The sequence below is a fragment of the Halictus rubicundus genome, chromosome 2 (assembly GCF_050948215.1).
Source record: "Halictus rubicundus isolate RS-2024b chromosome 2, iyHalRubi1_principal, whole genome shotgun sequence".
Taxonomy (NCBI): domain Eukaryota; kingdom Metazoa; phylum Arthropoda; class Insecta; order Hymenoptera; family Halictidae; genus Halictus; species Halictus rubicundus.
The window spans coordinates 4,499,318-4,511,706 of NC_135150.1; the positions used below are offsets into that span (position 1 = coordinate 4,499,318).

Sequence of the window (12,389 nt, forward strand, 5' to 3'; positions counted from 1 at the left end):
TTGGCTGAGGATAAATACTACAAGGGTAATTCTGTCGCGGGGTGTATGATGTTATCTATTTTCCGATGCACTAAGGCTAGCTGCTTTGCCCGGACTAGTAATGGCCGTCACTTTACGCTCCCGCCGCGCCGGGGCACTCCCCACCGAGGGAGAACAGCCCCTTATGCTTAAACACATAACCTACGCAGTGGTGTCGTCGCATTCCAACAGTCAGTAAAAAAAAACCAAAAAGTTAATTGCGTCTATGAATTCGAGGTTCTCGTAAGAATCAGGCGCGCAGGGTGCATTGTGTCAACGAATGGTCGAAAACCGAACGGACACACCACGAAGCGAGTCCATGTGTGATGGTTCGTATTGGCAAATGTAATTCGGCCGATAGAACGTAGTGTTTCTCGCGCGAAGTGTTTCATTCGGCGAGGTGAAACGGGTTACGGGGTGGAATAACTAGTTCAGGTGTGGCAGGCGAGGGCAATGGATGAGCTCAGGTGCTCAGTTACCGGCGTGGCAGCTCAAGTGAGGTTTGCTATCGGGTAGGTAGGAGGACGAACGGAGTCAAGGCGCAGGTGCGCAACACCGTAAGCGGTGACGGCGTCGGCGTCGGCGTCGACATCGGCGCCGGCGTCGTCGCGCACCCCGCCGTGGACCGCTAAGGGTATACACGTTCTGTGTGACGGCACAGAGCGCGGCAGGAGTCCAAAGGATCACGAGGTCCAACCGTGAAGTCGGTCGCCGGTAGCTCTTCTAGTCGTTCAACTGACTCTTGACATGAGCCTCGGTTCCCGCGCGTTCGTCAGTTAGGAGAGGATCTTTCGGAACAAGGTCAGTGCTACATCATCGTCTTCATTCCGCCGTGATCATCGTCACCAATCAGCCTCTGGGCAGCTTTTCTCTTTCGTTACGAATATTTAACCGTTTGAGCTTTATTGGTGCGATGAAGTTTCCTCGCGGAAACAGTGTTTGTGTAAAGAATAAAAGGAAAAGAATGATTCCCCGCAGAGAATCGAGACAGAGTGATCGACGCCCGTAAACAAGTGAGCGCCCTTCGAGCATAAGATCTGCTTCCCGCGAGAACGTCGAAGAGAGTGAACTGTGTATCCTACAGGTGATCAAGACTGAAGGAATAATGTGATCGGGAATGATCGTGGATCTCGTGCTACGTCTAGAGTTATTTCGCTATCGAATAACTTCCACAAACGTTTCGTAGAGTTCAATGAAAGTCGTACTTTTTATTTTGATTTTTTGGTTGGTCGAAGCACTTGAAGAGGTTGCCTATTTGTTCACGGGCCAGGAAAATGATGATCGAACACCTGTTAGCATGTACTGCGGGAATTATTTCATTGCTGCGTCGAAGTTTTCGATGACGGTGATGACGCAATTTTTGCGTTGTTCGGATGAATACCTTTAAAGCTCGCAGATTCTAACATCAGAAAAATGGAAACGCATTTATTAAGTATTTCAAGAAAAAAATGAGTTATAGTGAACGAGGTAAAGTTTTCTGTTATTTTTAAAACAGCTCGAGAATAATTAAGAGATATACCTTGCAGATTCGTTTGTATACTTCCGTCGATATGATCGTTAGAAATGTGATCCGCTCTAGAACCTCTGTCTATGTCCTCGCTATGTACTTCTCGAACATCGCTACGGGGAATCAAAATTTTCTCGAAAACCATTGTGCTTGTACTCGGAACAAATTTTGCGAAATGTCACCGAAGACGTTCTCACACACTTCAGTAACGCGAACGCGAACCAACGATCCTAAGGCTCTCAGAAATCCTACCGTGCAGAAGTTTTAAAGAGTTTTCGAGTCGTTTTCCAGGAGGGCCCTTCTGAATTTTCTAAAACAAGGGCTATCGATCGTCACCACACGCAACACGCCTACGCGCGAAAAGATATTTCTTAATTATGTCTTAAACGATACATAAAGTAACGTGAAAATCACTGTAAACGTTCGTCGACTAACGATTATTCCAAATGAAATTGACAAAACGGAGCAATTCCGTGAAACTGAGCAGGGAGGATTAAATAATTATAACTATCGCGTAAATTGTGTTGTGTAAAAATGTTCACGATTATATTAATCAATCCCAGGAAACGCGAATTGTAATACAGTCATAATTTCTATCACTTGTAGAAATTGTTTAAAAGAATTGCAAAATAAATACAAACCTACAAAATGAGTAATTTCTCCAAGCTGTCGACTTTAACCTTATCAAGAATTTTAAATCATAGACAATCATAAAAATAGGGAATAAATTCATTTCAAAATTTCACTAACTATTGATGGTGTGATGTCACGAATGGGTAGTATAAAGTAGGAACTGTTCAAAGTTTAGTGAAACGAGTGTTCGTACGATGAGAGGAACGGGTTTATTCATTTTTAAATATAATACGTCGCCATTGATGGCAAGGGATTGTGAACTCGTGAAAGAAGTGCGAGAGAAATGTGTTAGATTTCACGAAGATTACGAGATTTCACGATTCCTTGGATACCATCGAACGTGTCTCGCTAACATTGCCACCGAACGAGACTTCGTTTCGAGTTTGGTCAGGGGACTCTGGCAGAATGAGCACGATTATCGATCGCGGCACGGAATTCACCGAGTTAACGTACGACGAACCGAAGAAACAATTTTTAGCGCGGTGCGCGTAACAAGTGGCTCCGTTGTTCCGGTCGTCTGGGCTTTTCGCGTTGTTGCCCATTGTTCCTCTCAATTCCTTCACTAGTTCTACGACGAACTAAGCTGCGTCAATATAATATCGATACACACGTGAAATCGTGAACGGCTTAAAATAGGACATTAAAATGTGGCCAAATTTTGAGAATCTGAGACACCTCAAATATTGATAAAGTGTTATTCTTCAAGTTCTAAGAACGTGTAATCCTACCATTACTTGTCGACAAACTGACTAGAAGTTGTTTAAAAGGCAGACGAAGTAGAAAACGCGTAGAACGAATAATTGAAATTCCTTAATTTCAAGTAGTTATTAGTTCGAAAAAAATGCATGAAATGTAAAAATTCAAACTCTGTTTTGCAGCCAGAAGTCAACATTTATATCGCTTTTGAGGACAAACTGATAAAAATGTAGTTAACATTCGTGCAAAGGAATAAAAGGTAACATGTACTGTAATTTAAATACTAGATAAGTTAAAGCATGTGGGAAGCAGAGTAGGGACTGATTCAACACGCTACAATGAGAAAAAAAGTTTATACGACCAAAATTTGGCTATTTTTTAACATCCTCCTTTGCCGGGAGCTCGTATCGACGTCGCGGGGAGGTACCGTATTTTTCTCGGATAATATAGTTGTAACCTATTGTTACGCGTTGCAATTGAGTATTCGATGACACCGCGTGGTCACTATAAAAGGTGTGAGTCTCGTTGTCAAATGTTATTTAGCAACACTATTAATCGTCTATATGCTACTCCGGAGTAATTCGTGACCCGTCGCGGTAGCGGTGGGGATAAGCTCGAGCGCGACCCTCAATATGTACAGTTGTATTCCGATATAAGACGACGCTGTTTATTTCAAAATCAAGGAATCGATATCCCCTCTTTTTCTTTTAAAGTTGTTCGCTCGATACCGCTTAAAGCCAGATTACCCAGCGGGTATGCCATATTCTATTCTTTTCCAACGAAAGATAGTTTGACACTTTATGGTTTGCTTCTACATTCGAGATACGACGAAGGGCGGTTCCGAGCCATCGTCTTATATCGGAATAAAACTGTTTAGTGACATGTCGGTGTGAGTCAGAAATGAGTCCGCACACCTAGAACTCGCAGAAATCCAAGGATTAATCTGCACGATTTTGATAATTGACCGTCGCCGTAGTGCGTCAAAAATAAGTATTCGATGAATTCAATTTTGACAAGTTTAATTCTGTTACATCGTTTGTGTTAATTTCTTCTTATTTCTCCTTATAGAAATTTATAAATTTTACACATCCACAGCCACATCGGTATCCGTGAAAATCATACAAAATCAAAACAACTTATTTGAGAATATAATAATGGAAAAGACAAAGCTTATCGTATCAATGATTTTTGTAACATTCTCACACTTCATAGATCCTAATAAAATTTGGATTACTTTATAGATTGTTGTGAAAATTGATTTTCAAGTTTGGTGAAAGAATTGCATTGATCATGTATGACCGACATGACACTAAAAATGTCAATACTAACAGTATATAGATTTGGCAATCGACTTAAAGATTCGATTTCTCTTTAATCGGATGTAAATTTTAGTCCAAGTTCACAAAAAATTAAAACGACATTTACTTGAACATTGCACAAGGCTGTGCAAAACTTTGATCTACTCTACTGACAAGAAAGAAACGTTTTTCATTTTTTTTTAAATTTATTCAAACCGATTAAGAATATAAATTGTGGTCGTATTAGAAATAGTATTTATAATATAACAGAAATGTTTTAACAGTTGTAGTCTGTTCCATACGTACAAACGGCAATGTCCGTCCATTTTTGTTAACATTGATAATATTATGTAGCTTTACTATTCATTTTAATATCTTTAACAGGAACTATTTACAATGATTGTGCACATACGAATGCCGAGAATATGTTAATAATAAAGCATATACGAAAACCAAAATTGTCCTCAAATAAATAAAATATTAATATACAAACGACATAAATGTATAGATACGAAATGAAACAGAACAGAATAAAAAAATTTAGTACTAATAGGGAGAAGTGTTTAATTATTTCTGGATATCAAGGAAATCTTAATCAGAATAGTAAAAGTGGTCTAATACTTTTTCGTACTTACTATGTGGTGATTAATTTCGTAGAAAATTATTATTACAATCAGTGAAGATATAGGAACATTTATTATTTCCGAAATGTTATCAACACATCTTTTTCCATTTCTTTAACATACACACAATACAATTTTTATTTAGAATATACGTGTCTGAAATCCTTCTCGGAAGCATGTTAACAATTTGAACACTTTCCATTATATATGAAGAAATAAAGTATTATTTCAATTTGTCTATAGAATAATTAGCGATAAAACGTAGAAAAGATGAATTCAACGTTTCTCAGTTGATTTTTCAAATATTTTAAGGAAATATACGTTTAAATTTAAACATGTTTGTAATTATTGTTCGAAATTGAAGGAGCACAAACGATTATACATATTTAATAGTACTATGTTGAAAATATAGGTTAGCATACGATTGAAATTTGTATGAAGCAAACACGATATACATACATATAGCATAAATTCAATATGCGATATCAATTTTAATATACGCTTTTGTGAGTTTCAAATTTAATATATTTTACCTTCTTCGTAATAAAGACGAAAACTGGCTATTCTTGATGCTGTCAGCTGTCACTGTTAACGCTAATGCTTTAAATTACCTCCTATTAAAACAGTGAGTAAAACTATTAATTCAATAGAATATGTATATTTTTCTCAATGATTCATTTTCCAGGTTAAAATTAATTACGGAATATTTGCCCGACAAACAAAACTTAGGAATTACCATGAAATATTTGTAATGAAAATGATTTTATGATGGAGAATGCTTGTCGCAAAAAAGTTTAGAACCGATATCGGCAATTTGATACACTGCGTTTTTTATTCCGACTGCAGATAGGGGAGCGTTCTACTGTTCGATTTTCTGAGTCAGCTCGAATATTTGGTCTCCTAATAGCATTACAAGCGTATGATTTATCGGCAATGGTCTACTGATTTGCTGATGGACAACATAACGATTTCCGTTATCTTGTCGCCCAATGGTGCCAATTTATCAAGGTTAGTTTCGCTTAACGACGGAACAGCCGTCTGAGCAGAAGATTCTCCATATCACATATCCTACGAAGATGTGAAATAGGCTTCTACCAACAACACTCTTACCGTTTATTGTATTTTCCTTCATCCGATATAGAGCGAATTAAAAAAATATTTTAACGCTAAATAATATTAATAGAGAACATTTTTCGGGTTCAAAAATGGAATAACGAGATCGTAGCCTTTCGAAATTGTATTTCTGATGATGATTCAAGGATCTAAGTAACCGATAAATATTTTAAGAGTTGCCCAGTTGCAGAACCTCATTTTCGTTAAAATAAAAATCGTGCGAAATCTGAATAAATCTATTCTCGTCATTATTAAAAGCAATATATACAGTCACTCCCATAATTGTTCAAACACACTCCAAATCAGAATAGCCTTTTTTCAAAATGGATCGAACGACCAGTTTTCCTGTAAAACCAGAAGAATTAATGCAGTAGATGCTGTATAATGAAAATTTTGAAAAAATTGCGTTTAGTCGGAATCGCTAAAAGAAAATAGTAAAAGATGATTTCTACAACAATTTTATCTAGGCTTATTTTACAAATTTATTAAATGTGTTTTGTAGACTGAAATAAGTTATATACAACAGTTATTTATTTTGTTAGATACTGACGTTTAAAAGTGGTGAAAACTCCAGTTTTTCGCAATTACCGACTTATAACTGCGATTTTCACCACTTTTAATCGTCTATAAACGCTAACCTACAGGTCAATTAACCAGTTTCGATGAAATCTTCAGCATGTGATTTTCCAAAAGTTTGATTAAACATCTACTAAACTAATCGTTCTAGCTTTACAGAAAAATTTAAAAAACTTTTTTAAAAAGGTAATTCTGTTTTGAAGTGTGTTGGATCAATTATGAGAGTCACTGTATCGGTCACGTTTAGTGCTCGGTAGTTCTAGTGTTAAGGTTTTAAAAGAATGTTACATCAATTTGTAAAACAAGAGGGTAATAAACGGCTTTTCTCCTCATTCGTTTCTTGTTGGAATCGAATGAAACCTCTCTGTAGACGCAATACATCTCCTGTTTTCACTTTGTACTGTAGAACACGCACGTACTCATCTGAACACACTGCTCGATGAAAGAGAGAAACATGTTCGGAGTCCTTGTGGGAGGGAAAGCGGAAATATTTTATATTTCCGTGCGGGTGCCGTTCTGGTGAGCAGGAGCCGAAGAATTATAGTGCCAGCAGGAATTCAACGACATCCCCTACGGTGACTCGGTTCACTTGTACTTGATACGTACTTCGTCATGGTCGACGTTCCAAATTTCCGTTGATACGCCGCAAAGTAAAGGCAGGGTGTGTCCGATTTGAGTGTGCGTGTTAGCTGACAGTTGTTTGTTTAATCCCAGGGGAGCGTGCAACATGGCCACTTGCTGCTTTCCCTTCTATCAAAATCTCTTCCCTCCATGGCATTCATTTGCTCTGCTCTTTCATTCGCGTAACGCCTTTTCTAGAATTAGCTTTGTCGCATAAAGTCATCAGATTATACTTTTTGCGAATACATCAATAAATTGTTGTGGGTGCTTTCTATTACCAATGTTATGGTATAACGCTTTTCAGTAGGTATCTTTTCGGTGCATAAAAACTTCATGCTGCTTTTTCTAAGAATCGACTACAAACTCTACTCAACTTTTGTAGAGCACCAAGTATCATAATATATGTGCGTTTTAACCGAAGAGAATCTTGAAATTCCGAATAGAAAAAGTTATACAACACTATATATTTGTACATTAATTATATAACATGTCTACAACTTACTTTAGTGCTTGAGAATTAATAACAGAAGGACAGAATTTTATTCCAACTGAAAAAAGAGAAATAATGTTCATACTTCACAAATTTTAATTGAACTCTTCATCACAAGTCTGAATCATAATCGCCAGATCAAGACTTGTTCCTCCACTCTAATTTCTCCTTCTACCGCGCTATTCCCCCATGCTTCCGCCACGGCTCTGTCGTGTCTGTGTCACAATGTCATGTGGCTAACCCGGTACTGGCAGAGAGAGGGTAACTTCTTCCCCTCAATTCGTGCTCCCTCCCCTTATCTGGTGACTATTGTCTGAACCGATATTATATGGCAAGTCGTGTAAAGTATTAAATTTGGTGCGCTGAGAATGGTTGCTGAGAAAAAAGGTACACGAAGTTGACTTGTTTTCTATTTACTGAAAGAAATGCTCACTTTCCTTAAGATTCTTCTTTATCTACAGGACGAGTCAGTTAGCTGTATCATCTAAAACGAACTACTTGTTGTATAAATAAATATTTTAAACAAGAATTGTTTCATATCGACTGGGGCATACAACGTGACAATTGGTTACTTTAAAGGTTACTTTGAGTTTTTATACATATTACAATGTGTCATATTTGAGCTTACGATTCGAAAGAATATTGAATACTCAGTAAAAAAACTACTAAGGTATATTGAGTCAAAAATCAATGATTACCGAGATATTCTTTAATAAATCTTTAACGTAAGTAATGCCCTAAATGCTGTTCCCATATTCAAAATACAAATGTATAGGCAATCAGAACGTGTAACAAACGTTCAAGTCGTGTCTTTCACTGAAGAATATCTGGGTAATTATTAGTTTCTGACTTCATATACCTTATATAGAGAAAAAATTAGTTTTTTCTGAATTCCATGTTATTTCGAATTGCAAGGCCAAACATTATACATTATAATAAAAAAAACCAAAATCACCTTCATATCAAAAATAAAATATCTCATTATACGCCCTGTTCGATATCAAAATACTTTCCTCTGAAACATTGTTTTGTACAACAGTTTCCGAGTAAAACATGGTTACATTTAAATGACCCACCCTCTATACGATGAATATGTTCAGTTGGCAGGAGACGATAAATACTTCAGTTTCGGCTTCGTTTTCTTCTAAATTTTGCATGCCGCGACTGCATTCAATTTTATTGAACTCTGAGAGTAATAAAAATATCTTGCATAATTTGAAACATAAAAAGAATTCTGCAGCTTTAATACATTCGACAGAATATAAATTTTATTATTAGCTACTGTTAACGTGTCCACCTCCCTGGAAGGATTTATATTTTCCGTTGTTTCTGTATCTTTATTTATGTTGCTTCTCCCTGACCTCAACAAGAGGTAGTCACGACGTTTACTGCTCTTCGCCAGGGTATTTGCTCCGTTATATAAACGAACGCAAACGCACCCTTATATTCCCGTTACGATCGATACAGTTATTATATTCTAGTCACCTTAGCAAGCTTTCACGCCTGCTGTGTTGCCCAACGTTTATTCTCCCCCGAATTAAATGGAAAGACACGCTGAGATCGCCGTGAGCTTTCTTTAAATTATTGTAACTCCACAACGGATTCCACATGTGTGCTGTAAACCAGAATCATCTCTTAAAATCTTCTTTTATTTCTCCAAAGGGCATAACCGAATAAGGAAGTCAAAAGTGCTCCTAAACCAAATTAAATTTGCAACAGGCCATTCAATATCTTATCCAAAGAAAATACTTTATGCCAATTTTCAACCCTATGTGTCGACATGGGGGTGGGGCTGGTAGTAAAGGGGTGACAAAGAAAATAAGGTTCTTCTGTAATTTCTTTCATCCACTTTAATTGAAAATTCTAAACAAATCAGTCATATTTTAGCTATTAGAATGTATATCTATGAATTTTTCAGAATTTTTAGCTTCGAAACTAAATTTTAAAAAATAAACAAATTTTGAAATGCCGATTTCTTGTAGAAGTTATGAAATACTAAGTTTATATTTTTACAGTTTTTTCAGATTTTTCAAAGTGGAGGCACATAGTTAAAAAAATTAAAAATCAGTAATTTTCGAGCGCCCTCTGCCAAAAATCGATATAACCTCCAAGGGAAACCCGATTTCTGTCAGAGGTTGTTCTTGATGAACTTGATGAACGCTTATGCTAAACTGAGACCGAGATCTCTCTTTATGAGCGTCATTTTATATTATTACATTTTATGCGATGCATATTATGCGCACGCTACACACTTTGCGAATTAAATTTCATCAATTTATGGTTTTACTATGGGGAATGACATCATATAGTAGAGTAGAGTGAGGCTAAAAGATTTGTTTTCCATATGAACCTACGTAACATTTAGTAATAACGACCTTGAGATACTTTCTGTTTTTGGATAAACTATTAACTATCATGCTTTGCTTTTACACAGGTTTTTCTATTCATACTGTTATTTATTGTAAAGTTATAGCACAAAATGTTAGTCAACTCAAATAGTCCCTATTATTTGACAACTGCTATTTCATATAATATGAAACTAAATAAGCAAGAAATTCCTTTTAAACTAATAGATATTTAGTAAATTAATTATTCGTGTTATACAATATTGCGGCATTATTTTAAACAAAACAAAGATTTTTTCGGTCCAGCGAGCTTAAACGAAAAATTGTAAAATAATGTTGGCTTCCCTTTAACAAAACGTAAACATATATCTGTTTTTTAGTAAAAACAAAAATTATTATCTTTTGGACTCGAACCATGGAAAATTCGAGATAGATATTCTTCACAAATATTCAATTAACCAGTTAAGCGCGTTCGACGTGTATACACGTCAATCGGAAACTCTATTGCGGTGCGGTTAACGTTAATGAATTGTTAATTTCTTATCGTATAAAAATGTAATTCCTTCTCATTTAGCTTTACAGATGCTTTGGCTTTTATAATAGCCGCATTTGGCCTGCGTTCGACGTGTATATTCGTCATTGCTTGATTTTAATTCTGCGCCGTGAGGGATTTTTAAAATTAAATTCCACAGTTAATTGGTATAAGTATTATATTTTCCTGTCCAACGGAAAATATTTGCTGTGGAGATGCATATCCGATGGAAGCTTCATTTGGATTTTCCTTGTATCTCACAGGAAAAGAAAAAAATAATTTCATCTTTCGGTATATCACACCTTCTGCAGCTTGTTTCATTATATGTAATGAATAGATTGCGGATCTTTATGGAAATTCTAAATTCCATAGCTTGTTTTATAAAAGCCAGAGTGAGGAACAAGTTAAAATCAACTAGAAAACTTGTTACGGGAAGTTAACTGCTTAAGGGACTTCTTGTCCTAGTGGTACCTTCATAGTTCTATCGATGTACAATCGGTGACAAAATTATTATAACTTGGCACATTTTAAAGAGTGTAGCACACTTTTTCAAAATCGCACCATACGACTTGAGTTTTTTTTTGGAGATGTTAGAAGGATTAGTTTACTAGGTAATGTATAAAAAATGAATTAGAAATTATCATTAGTCGAAATTATGAAGAAAAAAGTAAAGGCCACGATTTTTAACTTTTTCATCTGTGTCTATACCGACAATTTAAAATGTCTTTTCTAGGTCTAGGTAAGTTATATACATGGGCAAAGTTTCATAAAAATCAATTATAGTTGCTATGAGCCATGATTACAAATGGCAAAAATACATTTTTAATATTTATTATGCTTTTAAAATAAGTATAATTAATATAAACACAGTAATTGGCACCCCCATAGTAATTGGGTCCCTTACCGCAGGCAATAGTAAAGAGATATTAGTAACGTATAGTACTAGTAACAGTACTAGTGAACTATAGTACTCGTAGCAGTACTACTAGTAGGTACATGTAGTAATATAATACTAGGTAGTAGAACAAGTAGATACTAAAAGAATTCAGTACATGTCGTAAATCTACAGATTTGTAATCGATAATTACATTCTAGAGTTGCGTCTACGCAATTCCCAAATTACACTGTTTAGAAATTATTCTGCTGCTTTATATGCTCACATATTTCAGAATGGAACATCATACTGAAGATGAAAATATTCTTCTCCAACATTAAAGACTTTACTGCATTAAATATTTTGTCACGTATTTTACTATCTCGTGGCTCACAGATAACGTGGACGCGTACGGAACTCGTATTGCACGAAAATTTAACTGCTGTTTTAATTGTACCATGTAGTACTAATTACATTCACAAGCCACTTTAGCAGCGTGAGGTTAGCTAAATTGCGAATAGTTAGAGATAAAAGTAACCACGAGTGAATTTGGAAAACACTAATATTTTTAACACCGTGCTTCTGTCACAAAATACATGTAGATTTTTTAATATCTTTTTTCATTATTTAGGTATGCTAATTTTCAAATTTTTTCTCAAATAAGAGTTTCAGAACAATTTCAATTAAAGCAGAATTATTATCTACTTAAAGTAGAATGACTACTTTTGGACTGCCGCGACTTTATAATTTCAACCCTATTTATGAAAATTGAGTCCAATTTAATTTCTTGTTCTAATAGGATTATCGTATTTATAATAAATAATGTATATAGTATTGTTGAATTATTTTATGGAAATTTTTATTCAACTTGCATTTGAAGATTATGGAATGTAGTCTAGTTATTGTACTATCATTTTCATTCTTTGTAAGCTAATGATTATTAAAAGTATTCTGGAAGAAGTCACTCTAAAAGAGGGTCTGCAGAAGTTACTCTTCCAAAGTATTCCGATGTACAAAGAATTTGTAGTCCAGAAGAACCAAAAAATAGAAACCATTTTTTACG

General features: G+C 35.6%; 1 protein-coding gene across 1 annotated transcript in view; it reads left to right on the forward strand.

Moving 5' to 3' along the window:
* The first annotated feature begins 663 nt into the window (after positions 1-663).
* LOC143363973 (uncharacterized) overlaps positions 664-12,389 on the forward strand; it is a 764,268-nt gene continuing 752,542 nt past the window's right edge. Inside the window, exon 1 of the mRNA XM_076804507.1 lies at positions 664-819. The gene's annotated coding sequence lies outside the window, so the exon portion shown is untranslated. The remainder of the gene's footprint in view (positions 820-12,389) is intronic.